This window comes from Ricinus communis, chromosome 1 (genome assembly GCF_019578655.1).
Source record: "Ricinus communis isolate WT05 ecotype wild-type chromosome 1, ASM1957865v1, whole genome shotgun sequence".
NCBI lineage: Eukaryota > Viridiplantae > Streptophyta > Magnoliopsida > Malpighiales > Euphorbiaceae > Ricinus > Ricinus communis.
Window position 1 is genome coordinate 18,267,474 of NC_063256.1, and position 17,257 is coordinate 18,284,730.

General features: G+C 29.6%; 1 pseudogene; it reads left to right on the top strand.

The window, feature by feature from the left end:
• LOC8280755 overlaps nt 1–17,257 on the top strand; it is a 60,003-nt pseudogene that overhangs the window by 3,640 nt on the left and 39,106 nt on the right.

The window sequence follows — 17,257 nt, forward strand, 5'->3', positions numbered from 1 at the left end:
TGATTATTTACGAGAAAATTATTAAATAATTGGAATTTAATTGTAGTAGTTTACACTTTTACTTTTGAATTTTAAATAAATTATATTGTTAATTTATTTTGGATTTAAGAATTAAAGTGATTTTTCATGAGATAACAAAATTTGGAGGAGGAAAATATTATATGAGTTAATACTTTTTCTGTTAATAATGAACGGTTATAGCTTGATAGTGGGATAGTACTTAAGGTAGCAAAATATGTAGAGGACACTTATTCTTTAAGTATATCAAGAATTTATTTTATTAGATAATTATTTAAAATAAAGTTTAGTTTTCATTTAATAGGAGGATTAAAGTGAAAATATGGCATGGATATTGGATATTATAGAGACGCATGTCCTCTTGTATGAGTAAGTTAGAACATACCAATTTAGTTTTAGTTAATATCTCTTTATGTTTTTAAATTTAACATCTCAAGTAACCATTTATGTCCTAATTTTCTTTTCTCGCTATATATTCTCTACAATTTTTACTGTTGATTATCACTTTGTATGTCAATGGTAAAGGCTTTTGTGATTAAATCCAACTCCATAGCTCTCCTAGCTATTCGTTAAGCTTGTTTAAGATACTAACTTCTTGTTGGCATGAGTTGGGTTTAGTAATTTTGGACATGTGATATTATGATTGGATTGGAAATTGATGCTTGTACGATTTGGTCCATGCTTGAAGATTGAAGCTCGAAGTACATAAGGATTGGGTTGGAACAAGCGAAGTCAAAGGCTGTTTAGAGTTTAAATTGGAGAACTGATGATGAGTTTGAAGCTATCAACTCCAAGAGTTACATTGTTTGAGAATGATTCTAGGGCTAATTATAACTTCTTAATTTTCTTATTTTGTTACTATCTCCATGATTAGGTTAGTAACTATTCTTTAATTTTATTTAGTTGCATGAAGTGAATAAGGGTTTGGGTTACTTTAAATGATGATTATTGACTGTGATGTGTTTGATTTTGTGTTTATGGCTTAATTTTTGTATTGTGGCATGAGATGTTAGATTGGTGTTATGCCAAATTATGTAAATTTTAGGTTGGTCCTTCGAAGTGTGAATTTGATTGGAATTTCGGATTTCAGTCCCGTGTGTGACAGTCCACTTGTTTGAGCATTATCTAGAGTTCCACAACTCCAAATGAGGCAAAATCTGAACCTATAGAAGCTTTGATCCGTCCTCTAAAATTATTTATTTTTTGGAAGGCCTAATTTTGCTATTTTGGAAGTAAAATTGAGTATTAGATTTTCATGGTCAATCTGACCTGACAGATAGACATATCTACAATGTTTTATTTAGTCCTCTTTGTTCACCTTTCCAAATGGCAGAAGACCAACTAGAAATGAAAATAGACTTAATGTCCCTGTGATATGGAAAAGATGGTACCAGTAAAGCTTCCAAGTATTTTTTTTAGACAATTTTGAGTAGAGCCTCAGAAATCTATCATAGATGACAGTTTGTTGATTATGTATGTGATGTATTTGCTTATTAATTGCTTGACAAAATCTATTCTTTTGAGGCCATGTGATTAGTATGTGATATATTTGTTGATAGATTGCTGGTGGGAGCTTTGGTTTTGTAATTAAAAGTTGATTTTAATATTTGTTTGCTTAAGCCCTGAATTCTCTTTTAAGTTTTTTCTGACAACAAATTTGAAAATTAATATGCCAAATTCTACGACAAATGAATGGTTGATTTTTGAGTATGTTGTTTCTTGTCTGTGTAGTTTATGGGTATAAAATGGCACTTTGATCGAACGGTCGGATCTTGACTTATGACCATTTTTCTAGGGACTACCCGGAGAGAATTTTCTAAACTAGAATTAGGGATCTTCCTTGTTTCTTTGGATTGCTGTCTAGTTTGGAAAATTGCAATTACCCCTTTTAATTCAATGAATATCTGACAGGCTTACAAGAATTTATGAGATTTAAGCCCTTAGTTTAAGTTGAAAGTGGTGACTGATTTAGTCTGATATAATCTGATTAGATCTTTTATTATTGCACTGGTTTTGATATCAATTTCACGATACTTTATTTAAAACTTGCCATCAACATAAGGAAAGTGTTTTTTAGAACTTCTTATGTTAAGACTGATTTCCAGGTTGTGTCACTTATAGATTCTTATGTTGAATGAGCATAGCAATAGAGTACACCCTAACCTCTATGATTTATCCGATTATAACACTTTCTTCTTTTATGATGCACATTGATAAAGTTTATTTATTATACAATTTGAAATATAGTTCTGTATCTATAAAAAAAGAAGCAAAGCATAATGTTGTTGGCTTTTAACATATCATTTTAGTTCTCGATTTACCGATATTTTACTCTTCTTTTACCCCGACATCAAACAGGGATGAAGTGTAGCTTTCCCCGGTCATTCTCTCGGGTGGGTTCGACTCTCGCACCGCCAAGGTAAGAAATTTTATACTGAAGAATTCACATTGATTTCAGATGGTGCTTCGTTGAGGTCCATTGACCAAGTCGCATTTGATTAGATGCTAAAATTTTGGCACATAACCTTTATCTAGGCTTTGCAAAGTGGATATATTATTGTCAATCATAAACCTATGGGACATTTCTATATTGTTTATTTCAAGTATTTGCCTATATGTTTAGGAACTAGGTACTGAAGCTGGAACTCCTGTCGAGACTTCACTGATTGATGCTTATGCTGGTGGTATGGGGATCATGGAGAGTGTTCCTCTTCTTGATTATATAAATATATATACGTTTGTCTAAAATTTCAATTTCTTTCAAAAGTTTTATTCTTTTATTTTCTTCTCTTTTGCACGTCACGTCTCTCAAGCATACACCTAATTATGCGCCTTTAATAACTATGTTTGATCATATATTACTTGTCTTCTAGACATTTCATTGTTCGAACTATTGAACAATATTTTGAGGACTATAATGGATGGCATAAATGTTGCATTTGCTGCTTTAACACAAGATGTACATGTCCTTCCCGACTTTCATGGAAATAGGTAAACGATTAGTGAATAAAAGGCCTTTCCAAGTTATAGTGCCCAATTTTTTTTATTAATTATTGAGCTTTTAAATTCTTTATACTACAGGTCTCTTATTGCATATCCAAAGGCAAAGGGAATTATTTGTGGCATGACCCTTTACATTAGTGATAGACAATTGGCTCTTTCATACCTTGCTGCCATGCGGGGTATTGCATACGATACACACCATATTGTGGAGCATTGCAATGCTCATGGTCACAAAGTAAGAAGCATTGATTTTAATCTTCACGCATTTATTTTTCTGTAATGACATGTTTTATATTATGTTTAAATATATAACTTCATCTCATACTTTCAGTTGATTTGTATTATCATGAGATTTGTTTTATAATGTAGTTGTTTATATTTTCAGCTATGTGTTTCGTAGTCAGTGGAATGATGGCTATACCTCCATATGTCATTTGATTTAACACTTCCTCTTCTTTCTTGTATATCTTCTTCCCTTGCAGGTGACATGCTGCTTGCATGTAGTGGCCTTTCAAGAAATAGTGTTTGTTCAAGAATATGCATATGTTATTGGTACTTATCTTCATAATCTCTTTATATTGTTCACATCTTAAAATTTTTCCCACTGATTTTAAAATTATAGTGTATTCTTTTGATCAATGGATAGCTTCATAAAGTTTCATTGCTGCCACTCCAATTTTTTCTCATTATTCTTTTTCCAGTTTGATATAATGTATGGTGAAATCTCAATGTTCACTAGTTATTAATTATTGTGAATATACGTTGTTAGGAAAGTCTTTCAATCTTGAATTGGTGGCTTGAATAGTTCATGAAACCTCAAATTGAACCTTGTATAGTTCATACCAATAAGGCTTTGATGTAGGACGAATTTAGGAAACCGGTTCTATGTTGATTTCTTAAAAAAATAAAGGTTAAGATTGAATTTCATATCTGATTTAGCAGAAATTCCGTTATGAAATAGAAGAATAGAAAAGAAAAGACAAGAAAACTTCTAAGAGTCAAGACTTAGAAAGTTTCGGATCATGCCTAAAGAAGATTAAAACACACAATTCTAGACCAACAATTTGCAGGAAATATTTGTTAATAAATTTGGAAAACTCTTAATAATAATTGTTATAAGCCTAGATATTTATAGACTAAACTAATCCTACCACTACTAAATTAAGTTAAACTTCTAATTCGCACTTAAAATAATTAAAGACTTTTAAAAATGAATTTTAACTATTGTTCCGACAAAACTGGAAATTACGTAAATTCCCCTTGCAAAGCTAGAAATTATGGAAATACCTTTTGGGTGTTGAAATTATAAAAATTAGACCAAAACACTAAATCTCGTGATTCTTTAAGTTTTATTTTTCTTGATATCAAAGTTCATAGTGAGTTTCAGAGTTAGGAGAACTGTGCAGTTGGGATTGCAAAAAATAATTTGAGTCAAATTTGATTGAATTCAAAAGATAAAAGATAAATGTAGTATGTTTTTAAATTTGTTATAAAATAAAAATATATATAATTTTTTAGAATAATCCTTATTTATAATTAACAAAGATTACTATATATATATATATATATATTTTTTTATATTTAAAAATATAATTGCTTTCAACTTTTTTCAATTAGAGATTGAAATCTCTTATTTAATTTTCAGTAGAATGAATATTTTTAGCTAATTTCTTAGTAAATTTTTTTTAAGTTTAAACTTACTATTTTTTTTGTAATTTTTCTAAATTAATTACATTATTTATAAATTTTATTTATTCTTATTTATTCTTATTTAAATAACAAAGGCAAAAAGGAAAAAATAAAATTTTCATATTACATGTTCGAACGTATACATTGTTTTTTTCCCCACTCCCTGAATCAACCAAGCTATTATAATCTTCTAAAACCTATGGCCATATTTCGTTCATAAATGTTAGAATGGTAGAATTGAACATAACGTAATGAAAGTATCACCGACTCCACAAGAGAGGTGGTGGTGGGTTTAGGTGAAGCAAAGAAAGTGGAAAAGAAAGTGCCAAAGTAAAAGACCCACACACCAACCTCCATGTTTGGTGAAAAGAAGTTGGGTCCTGCTGCAGGGCCTCTCTCTCTCTCTCTCTCTGTTTTCATCATAGATCTAAACTCAAACTGCGTCTAATAGTTGCATCTTGTTGTTCGCCATTGATTAAATCCACTGTTCGATAATCAAAGCCAACTGGTCACATCTTCTGACATAGAACCTTCCTGTGTAATTACCCTCTTTCCTTGTTTCATTTCTTATCCCTCCAAGGAACAATTGTATTATAAATACAAACCTTAAGAACCTTGCCAATCCATCATTTCACTTCTATATAGAGGAAAATAACTTCTCCTTCAAAGACAGAACAAGCTCAACGGCTTCTTTTCTTGCTTCGCACAGAGGGGTTCAGCACTCTCATTGATCATCTCTCTTACAATTAGCTCGTATAATTTGCCGGTGACTTCATCCAAGACTTTGATATCACTTGGGAGATGGTCGTGCTAAGATACTCAACAATGGCCAGCTTCTTACCCTTAACCTTGACAAAGCTTTGGCTCTGGATTTCAGTCAAGAATGAGTATCTTTTGGAAAGATTGATATGCAGCTCAAGCTTGTCACTAGCAACTCACTGGCACTGCCACCGCCTACTATGTAAATTCTTAACTTCCTCTAGATATATGCAGCCACTGTATGGCTTCAATTTAGAAGTTTGTGCTCATTTGACTAATGAAATATTTGAATTTGCAGTTATCCTCGAAAGGGTCCACATGGGATGAGATAGACTTTGAGTTCTTGGGAAATCTGAGTGGTGATCCTTACATTCTTCATACTAGTGTATTTAGCCAAGGCAAAGGTAACGAAGAGCAACAATTCTATTTATGGTTTGACGCAACTGCAGATTTCCACACCTATTCCATTCTTTGAAATCCTCAGCGTATCATGTAAGCAATTAAAGCAAACCCGTCATACCAAAATCTTGTAGTCTCATTTAGCATATTTACATAATGTATATTGAAGTTATTTTGTACCTGCGTTTCAGTTTTTCTGTTGATGGGACTCCTATTAGAGAGTCCAAGAACATGGAGAGCATTGGTGTTCCATTCCCAAAGAATCAACCAATGAGGATTTACTCTAGTCTAAGGAATGCTGATTACTGGGCTACAAGAGGTGGATTTGTCAAGACAGATTGGAGTCAAGCTCCATTCACCGCTTCCCATAGGAACTTCAATGCCAATGCTTGTATCCGGTATAATGGAGCATCTTCTTGTGATAGAAATTCATCATCTAAAACAAATTCATGGCTTTCAAAGGAGCTTGATTCACTAAGTCAAGAGAAGCTGCACAGTGCAGAAGAATTATATGATATATAATTACTGCACTGATACTAAAACGTTCCCACAAGGACTCCCTCGAGAATGCAGCATGTCCTAGTTCAAACTTCACTTGTTAGAAGCTGTATTCCTTATTCATTTTTTATCGTGTAATTGTGTCGACAAGTTATATCAATTTTCTGTTAGTACATATTGAGAATTTTCGAAGGAGCAAGAAATTGAATTTTTTTGTTTCTACGCTAGAAATAAGCATAATATCGACTGCTCTTTTATTGATAAGCTGCATGATTAGGAATTTCAGAAAAAAAAAGAAACAAACTTTTCAAAAAGCATAGTTTGCAGATTACACGAAAGTGTACTTATAAGACATTCGAAGGATTTTTTTTAAGAATTTACATTATTATGACTTCAGTTTTTATTTTATATTATTTCTGAATTTCGTTAAAAAAAATACTAAAAATATACCTACAAAATATCGAAAGATAAAGATACTAAAAGTAAATCTATAAGATACTGGAATGATATTATTTTTAATTCGTATTATTATAAATTCAGTTTTTATTTTATATCATTTTATTTTTTTTATAATTTCGTTAGAAAAAATATTAAAAGTATACCTAAAAGATACTGAAACTTTTTTTTTAATTTCTATTATTATGAATTTACTTTTTTTAATTTCGTCCTAAAAAAAATACTAAAAGTATACCTATAAGATACCAATAGGATATGATTTTAACTTATATTACCTATGTATAATGGATATGTCGTTTCAATACATATAAAATATTTTATTAATCTAATATTATACGGCGATGAACTTATTGTTTGAATATAATAAACATGTCCATGATAACCTATGAATAATGATATGTTGTTTTAATATGTATAAAATATTTGATGAACTTCAAATGATACTTTGATGGACCTGTAGTTTGAAGATAATAAGCCTGTTAATTATAACTTATGAATAATAAATCTGTTGTTTCGATATGTATAAAACATTTGATGAACCTTAAGTGATAATTTAATGAACTTGCAATTTGAAGATAATAAACATGTTCATTATAATCTATGAATATTGAATATGTTGTTTCAACATGTTAAAATATTTGATGAACCTAATGTTATACTGTGATGAACTTGTTATTTAAAGATAATGAACTAATCTATTATAGCCTATGAATACATATTTATTTTTATGCACATATAGCATGTTCATTAGTTAAAACTTATAGATTCATCTATTAATCATATAAGGTTCATTATTAATAAAATCCATTTAATGAATTATTAGCTCTTATTTATAGTAATTATTATTTTGCAAGATAAAAATGGATAGAAAAATATCTTAGAGAAAAAGTTCAAGAAGAAGAATCCACAAGGGCAAAAAAGAGGACCATAACTGAGGAATCTAATAATGATAGCACAGATTGGGATATTCCTCTGACTAATGTTATGAAGAACAAAACTACTGATAGTGTTGGAAACGAAAATGGACATGCTTAATAAAAGAAATCAAAGCAAGTTGTTGCTACTGATGTGAGTAAAAATGTTAAGAAAAGAAAAGAAGTTACTACAACTCGACAAACTCAAGGGCAAAATAAGAGATATAAAACATGCTCAATAATTGACAAAGGGAAGAAAGTGGTTGCAGAAGAATCAGATGAAGATACTGATTCTACTTCTGAAGAACAATTAATAAAGGAGACATCTAAATCACAACCTATAAGACATAAAGAAAAGGAGGTTAAATTTGTCATACCTACCAAGATGTCTTCATCTGGTTTGTCCAACATGATCAAGAGACTGTCACTAGAGCAACGTTAAGCAGCTGAAGACATTAGCTTTGGCAGCCTTTTAAAATTAATGTTCTGTGAATATCATGGACAGTTAAGTAGATACATTGTAGAGAATTTTGATTTTTGTAGGTGTGCTTTAGTTTTAGAGAAAGAAAAACTTAAGCTAACTTAGGAGGATGCAGTTTCTATATTGGCTATTTTTCGTGGTCCTAAAATCATTGTAGAAGCCAAATGGGATAATGACAACAATAAATATAATCAGTTGTTGAAAGAATAGAGGAAAAGATGAGTCAGAACTTCCGGTAGTCCTATAACAAGAAGTATGACTGATGAAATAGTGAACAAAGGAGATCATGATGATGAATTCAAGAGAGAGTCCACTATTTTTGTTGTCTCTACTATGCTGAAGGGCCCCTAAAGTAGAAAATGAAACTATAGTATTCTATTTTCTCTAATCAATTTCAATGAAATTAAGGAGTTCAATTGGTGTCATTACACTGTAAAAAGTCTGGTACGTTCAAGACTGGAAAAAGAAATAAGTGTAACAATAATAAAAATCACAAAGTATAGCAGTATTAAACAACTTCTTAGACATCGAAAAATTAATAGTCTCACTCCTTTATGATGATAAAATACTACTAGAAAAAAGTCTTTATTAAAAGCAGGACATCACTTCTCTCTAAACTTGTATAACTTTCGTATCCAAGAATTATCGTGATAATAATATTTTGTCACTAACCAAGAAAACACATAGGTATATTAAAATATAAGTGTCGGCTCACTAAAACATAAATCAAGATTCATTAGAACTTAATTGCGTGTTTATTGAATATAACCGAAGTTATATTGGAATATAACTTCGTGTTCATTAAAATATAACCGGAGGTTCATTGGAATGTAACCGCAGTTTATTATAATATAACCGAGGTTCATTGGAATGTAAATGCTTATATATTGGAATATAACATTAGGTTCATTAAAATATAACCGCAGTTCATTCTTTTGAATATAAATGCAGTTTATTGAACTTAACTGCAGGTATATTGGAATATAACTTCAGCTTTAGTAAAATATAACCGCAAGTTCATGACAAAATAATTACAGTTCATTAAAACAATTAGTAAAAAAGTCAAAGTTCATTTGAAATAACCGATCCAATAAAATGCAAACTATGCCTCCAGATCAATATACTTCATAGCATAATTGAATAATTCTACAAATTCTTTTAACTTCTTAAGCACTTGATGTTCTTCTTTGAGTTCTCTCCTATGTGCCAAATATAAATCTACGATATGAGTCTCGAAACACCATAAAAATTACAGCAGCCATAATAACAGATTGATCTGTCATTATTCTTTTATGGATGTTTACCTCCCATAGATCTTAAAAAGGTACTAAACAGCTATACAAAGGACTCAATTCTATCATTTAATAGAAAACCACAACCAAACATTACATTGATGCATTATACCAACAAATAGGCCCCAAATAATATTATATCTATTAGTGCGATATATGGTATCATGGACTAACAAATCTCCAAACGTCTCATAATCTTATCTTATCTAAGCATCTCTTAAAAAAAAACTATATAAATCTTGTATCAACATCAATCTCAAAATCAAAGAAAAAGTCATTTTCATTTAACTGTCTTTTTCTAAATATTTCAATCAAAGCATTCGAATTGGTGCCATCCAATTTCTTTATGTTTTGTAATGCTAAATTAGTATAAGCTTCTTTAACTATAAAACTAATAAATGGTGATCCTCCAGATTGATTTTTTTAGCAACCTAGTACCATCAACAACAACAACTCCACTTTTCTTTAAATGCTTAAAATAACTCAACTGATTTTTTTGTAACTCCTCTATGTGAACGAAGCAAATAAGTTTTACTTGATGGATATAGCTCATAATTATGTTCTTTTTCATCTTTTTTATAGTCCAAACTCATTCTTCATCAATATCAAACTAAATAGAAGCTTTACAACCAGATTGAATATCAAGTTTCGAATAACACTTATTTTTTTTATTTTCTTTTCTTTTTCTCGAGCCTTTGAGCAACAAAATCTTTTCATTTATATTCTTTGTCATCCGCTCTAAATCTTTGTTTACTCTTTCTAATACTAAACCTACTCCGAATGCATACCTATTGTATAAATCATAAGCTTCACCAACAAATTTGATGACAAATTCAGATAAATCCTCAACAAATTGCATTGTTATTATTATCAACTGTAAAAATAGAAAACATATTGAAACTTAGTTTAATACATAATAGACCTATTCTATTTCAATAATAAACATGTATTATTACTATGAACATAATGAAACTAAATGTTATAAATAATGAACATGTATTTCATATGTAATAAACTTATAGTGCAAACATAATGAACCTATAATAATGAACCTCAATCATGTACATAATGAACCTGCTCCTTTCGAGCAATGAAACTAAAATTATGAGCATTATGAACCTGTAGTTTCTAGACAATAATCATAATATTCTTTTAGTAGTTGAATATTCAGCTGCACAATTATTCTATTGATTCAAAATTTTCAGATTTTCATCCATTAAATCCTCTATCAATCAATTCTATCACAAAAAAAAATGAAAGAATAAAGAATTTCATATCATAATAATCTATCAATGAGAAGAAAAAAAGAAAGAAGCAAAGGAATGAAGAACAAAATTGTGTTATAATGAACAAAAAAAGAAAGAAAAGAACGAATTAACAGAATTATGAACTAGAGAATAAAAGCTAAGAAAAAGAATAAAGAAAAGAATCGATTCAAAAGTTTGAATGATAAAAAATAGAGAATGAAGAAGACAAAATAGCACCAAACAGCAAAAAAAAAAAAAAGAAGATCACTATTCTGTTATAAATCGGCAAAAACAGGATGGGACATTATTTTGGATAAGAAATCGTCTCACATGTGCCATTTAAATTTTGCCCCATCATTTGAATAAAACAGCAGTGCTTTGGATACGAGTACACAATGCAAGGGGTATTCGGTTCCCCGTATAATTTGCCTTGTAGGACCGTTTCAAAAGGCAGAAATAGCAATGGAGTTCAGGTAGGATAAAGATGAGAGACATTTAGAAGATTTCCCTTTACGCTTCTTCCCGCAGATGTCCCTATTCTTTATTTTACTACTTTTAATAAAATAATTTACGATAATTTTGAATAACTTTTGTTACATTTAAATACATTTGTAAATATTAATATATTTTTTATGTAAGAATTAATATAATAATAAAACAAAAAATAATTCTTTTGTGTTTTTGAACTCTAATTCATCTTTTTATACTTATATAAGAATACATTATAGTAGAAATTAATTTGATTAAGGTAGGAGTAAATGAGCGAGAAAGTGTAGAGTCTGATTAATAAAATTAAGTTTGAATCCAATTAATACTACAATGACTAGAACTAGCCACTTAGTTGGTTAGACCTTTACTCTTATAAATTCATGGTATTTCTTATTCTTGAACGATATATTAAATAACCTTTACTGTTATAAATTGTTTATAATAGAATTTTATAAAAGAAATAATAAATATTTTATTTTAATATTAAATTAGTCTTTTTAAGGGATTTAAAAAAAACTCTAAATTTTTGTTTATTTATTCATAAAATAAATTCAAATTATGTTATTTTAAATGAAAAATAAAAGAATAGTAAATAAGATTAACTAAATAATAAAAGGTTAATTTAGTTTATTCATTTTAAAATTAAGAATTGGGGAGAAGTTTCAAATTTGAGTTGTTGTAAATTGAAGTCAGAATACGACCGCTTTTTTTTTTTAAATTATCAATTATTTTCCAATAACAATGTGAAACGCTCTTAATTTTAAAAGGTTTTAAGTGGCTCATTCACCAAGCTAAAATTAATACATAGTTGAAATTGAGTTACCAAAATAATTTGTGTTCTCTTTCATATTTATTATTAAATTTAAAGATTAAATTATTATTTTTATTTATAAATTGTGTCTTTTAACTAGATTGACTGATAAAAAAAATCTAATGAAGAGAATTAAATATTATATAAAATTAAATCTAAGATAGCATTAATTCAATATTTAGAGAAATGCTATCAAAATATTAATATAATCAAAATAATCAATTTCAAATCTCTTTTAAGACGAATGTGCATTTTTTAAGAAGATAAATCACATGTAATTCTGAAAAATTGTACCAAATTATATCATCTGGATGAGCATTTAAAAACAACAACTACATGATTAATGGTGAAGCTCTTACATTAACAAATCATCCTTAATTTTTCTTTCCCTTTTGCTCTCTAGTTAGATTTAAAATTACTCTATCTATCTATTTATTCACATCAGACATTAAATTAATTCCTCTTGCTATTATTGTATCATATACACCAAAATCATGATACATAAGTCAATTTTCATAGAATTCTCCAAATTAAAAAGGGAATATTATTGTTTGGTTGATAAAGGGCAATTGTAACTTTGAGCAAAAAGATAACTCATATATAAATTTAAAAAATGATTAAAAATTGAATTTAAGGTAAAGAAAGTATATCTCAGCTAATAATTTTTTTATTAAAAATAGATCATATTCGAATAAAATAATTAATTATAAACTCATGCACATAGTCATATTCGATGGATATATAATAAAACTTTGAAAAGATATGAAAAATATAAATGGTGAAAAAGAATATTAAACATAATAGGAAACATGTTGTAAGAGGATCGATAAATATACTACTAAAAATTATTTATTCTCCTAAGGCTGAAATCCTTAATTTCAGCTTTAATCAAGATGCCTCTTATGTTCCTTATTCCCGCATGCTACTTATTCTTCCTGTAGATTTAGTTTTATTGTTGTAACTTTCTTGTTTAAACCGGGAAATGGGTTTATTCTTAAGCATTTGACATAAATCATGTTGCATATTGCAGTAGTCATAGGAAGAAGAGAAGAAAACAATAAACTGGACTTTCTAAATCTAGCATGTCTTTTCATATTTCTTAGTTCTTATTCTTCAAATGGGTTTAATGAAGTTTTGTGTGCAATCAGTTTTCGGATTTCTATTGGCAAAATAAAAAAAATGTTTACTTTTCCAATTGTTAGAGCTTCATTTGTTATTCTTGAAAAAAGAAAACAAGAGAATGTCCCGCTTGGTTGGATTTTGTGCCGAGGAAAAAATAATCTCCCTTTCTTCCACTAGTAGAATTTTTGAATTTTTGAAAAATAATCCTTTGATTCAAGCAGAGCAAAAAGCCCAACTGTCAAAGTTGTCTCCATATTTCCATCCGCTCGCAACATAGGAGTGAAAATCCTCAATTTTATTAGTAATCACAATACCGCCCCTCTCGTTTCTTTTCTGATCATTCCAATTAAAAGCTCTTGTTTCCGCGGATGCTACCCGACATCCGAGCAATTGTGTTGATGGACATTAAAATATGGTTCTTTGGTTTGATTTTGTGTTGATACCATTTTGTTTATTCTAATTTGCGGTTGGTTCGGCACTTCATAAACCATAGCAGTTTCTTATGATAATACTCGGGCTCTTGTAACTTTTGCTTCTGTTTCTGCTTCGTGATCTGTATTTGCTCCTACAAGGCCCACAACAGGAGGTTCAACAAGATGCAAACACCCAAAATTTGGAATCACCGCAGCTAGAAGACATACAAAATCAGGATGGCCAATAAGAGGAACTAGATCTGATTGGACTCTTCAATAGTACTATTACATACACTTGGATAAAAATTTATTTGGTCAAGATGAAAATATTTTACGTGAGTAGGAATTATACTTTTACTAGATTATTATATTTTATATTTTCACTAAGCATGTAGGGATGCTAATCTTCATTCTTTATTAACGAAAGCCATAACATAGCTGCTAAATAATGATTGGTCTCAGGAGAAGAAGAAAACAATAATTTATTTCAGAAATGGGAAATTAATAAAAATTGTTCAAGATAAACATATATTTTTAACATTTTCTCTCTACATATTTAACACAAACCTATTTCAACTGTAGCAAAGATTATAAACAAGAGAAGAAAAACAACTCTTGACTTCTAAATCTTAAGCAACATCCCAAAAAGTACCACATCGTTTGATAGTTTTTAGTGCTTTTTCTTTAATGGGTTTTGGTTGTTTTGTTGTTTTATTGAAGTTTTAATAGTTTTTATTGTTCTATAATTTTGACTATGTTGGCAAGATAAAAAGATATTCTCTTTTATTTTATTTTTCCAATTGCTAGAGTTTTTCATGTATTATTCTTGACAAAAAAATAGGAGACTACCCTGTTTGGTTGGGGTTTTATGCCAAGAAAAAAGGTTCTCCCTTTCTTATACAGTACTACTTGTTGCTTCAATTTCGTGAAAAAATAAATTGAAAAAATAATTATTCAAAAGGGGATATGATAAGCTGATGAAGCTGGAAGAGGCAAATATGATGTTGATGTTAATGCACTCCAACGGTGTCGTTACTAATTTAACAATGAGGACTCTAACCGCTTTCTTGCATCTCTAATTTCTTCCTCATGGTAACATTTTCCTCAAAGACTAAGAATCATAATTTAAATTTTAATATTTAATTTTCTTTCTTTGTTTTCAAACTAAATATATTTACTTCCATAGATAAAATTATGTGGCGATCTCACCATAAAAAAGAAGTGTTATTTAATCACACAACACGTACTTATGGTGATACCGAAAATTATCTTTTATTATTAGTCTGTCAATTCAATTGCATTAAAATTTATTTGATTTTCTTTAAATTTTAGTTTTAATATTTCAGATTTTCAATTTCTTTCTAGAGGAAGCGCTACATTTATTTAATCAACTATTAGAAATGGAAGACGTAGGTTTCGTGTCTGACTTTTATTTGTTTATTTATTTTTAACTGATTTTTATTTACCATTGTGTTTGAATATATGCGTGCATATATATTTTTAAAAGGATAAGTATTATAATTTCATTTTCCTCATAAGTTGTCGAAATCTTATATCAACTACTTGTTGCCTGCTTTTGTCTTTAAATAAATAAAATTTGTTATGATTGAAATGTAAAAGTTAGTAAATTGTATCTTTTGCACTTTTTGTTTCTATGAAAACAACGTGTGATTTTAACATTATTTCTTCTTTGTCTCTCTAATTAAAGTTCTGATACTGAACTTGCACATATTTGAATTTCTGAAATGATTTTAGTATGGTACCAATTATAAATAGCAACTGCTTGAATTTAATATTTATCATAATACAAAAAAATAGAAACCATATATTTTCTTGCCAACGCATGAGACTTGTGCATTTTTATGCTAATAGGTTTGCTAGGATGAGATTTTATTGGAATTTGGATGTTGGATGGAAATTGTACATAATGTAACTAAATATGTTGTACACAATGACTAATTTGATTCTTGATATCAATACTTTCATGATTCTACTTGTATTATATCTTGAAATTTTGTCTGAAATGCTCTGCGATACAAACTAGGAGGGAGTAGCTTAATTTTCACAGGTTGTAAGGCTACCGCCCCTTGTAATTTTTCCATGTATGCCAATAAGATTCAAACATGCAACTTGCATGAATGCCTTTTTGCCAATTGTTCTTTTCTTCCATATCATAGTTGCTTCTCTGCTATCTATATGTCCTTCTGGGAGATGTAGTTATATTATAAGCAAACAAATACCAAAGAAATTAATATTCTTATCAAATTTACAAAGGCAAATAAGCCACTAATATACATAAATCCATCACAACAAATATTTAGCTTTTTATTGTTCTTTCATACACAGAAAGCTATGTCTGTCAGGTGACTAATAGAAGTTTCTACTATTATCCTGGTCATGAATTGATAAAAAAACAACATGTTTTATTTTGATCATTTTTATCATATTGTTTATGTCGTGGACTTCGTAATAACTCCGACATTCTACAACAAGTAAGCATGAGTGATTCTTTACTCGTAAGGATTGAACCTTGGGCTTTCATTCTTTTATTTTACTTAGAAATTACTTTCCTTCTCTCCGCTTTACCCGAGGAACATATGGAAGTAAGCAATGAATTTCTATATGAAGAGTTGACACTTGCCAAATAAGCAGTTAAATATTATTGCCATGCAATGATGCGCTTTAGGAATCTTATTTCTTAATGCCTTCTCGTCATGGTCGTGATGATTTCTCCTTTTTACCCCCGATTCAGATGGAAATTTTGAATGAGTAGACGAGTAGATGAGGTTGTAAATATTGATAACTTTGGGGACACACTAAAATTTTTATGACCGGTTTATCAATTCTCACTTAGTCGCATGATTCCATTCCGTATGTGAGAAGGAAAAGAAAGTCGGAGTGTTGAGTATGATTCATTTAGACCACTCATGGCTAAATTTGAATGCTCTAGCCATCCGACCGAGAGGTATGATTTCCCTTTTCTTGATATTTTCCTCTCCCCGCATCGTGGAGGTAGTGAGTTTCAGATTTAGGAGAACCGTATGGATTTGTCGTGAAAGAAAAACATATCATTTTAGTTTTGCATTTACTAATATTTTACTCTTCTTCTCGTAACCTCAGAATCATATAATTTATACGTATCAAGTGTAGCTTTCCCTGGATGAATAAAGACAGCTTGATTTACGTGTCGATCCAACATTTGGATGAAGAAAAGATTAGGAATTGGTTAATAGTGATATTCTTACCCCCTACTGTAGCTACATTGTTGCTTATCCGGTTCAACCATTGCACCAAAAATTGTTAATACATGTGCCTTTACTTGCATTTACCTCCTCACTGGAAGTTTTCCTTATTATTTCTTTCCCACCGATATAATGTACGGGTGAAGTCTCAATGTTCACTAGTTATTAATTATTATGAATATGCTAGGAAAGTCTTTCAATCTTGAATTGTTAGCTTGAATAGTTCATGGAACCTCAAACTGAATTTTGGATAGTTCATACCAATAAGGTTGGTGTTGAGTTTCAAAGTTGGAAGAACTAAGCGGGTTTGGTGTGCAGACAAATTTTCTTTTACAACATGTATAAAAATTAAAGAAATATGTACTAAATTCAAAGATTGTAAATCTACTTATAGCTTGCTTTGACTACTTTTGAGAATAATAGT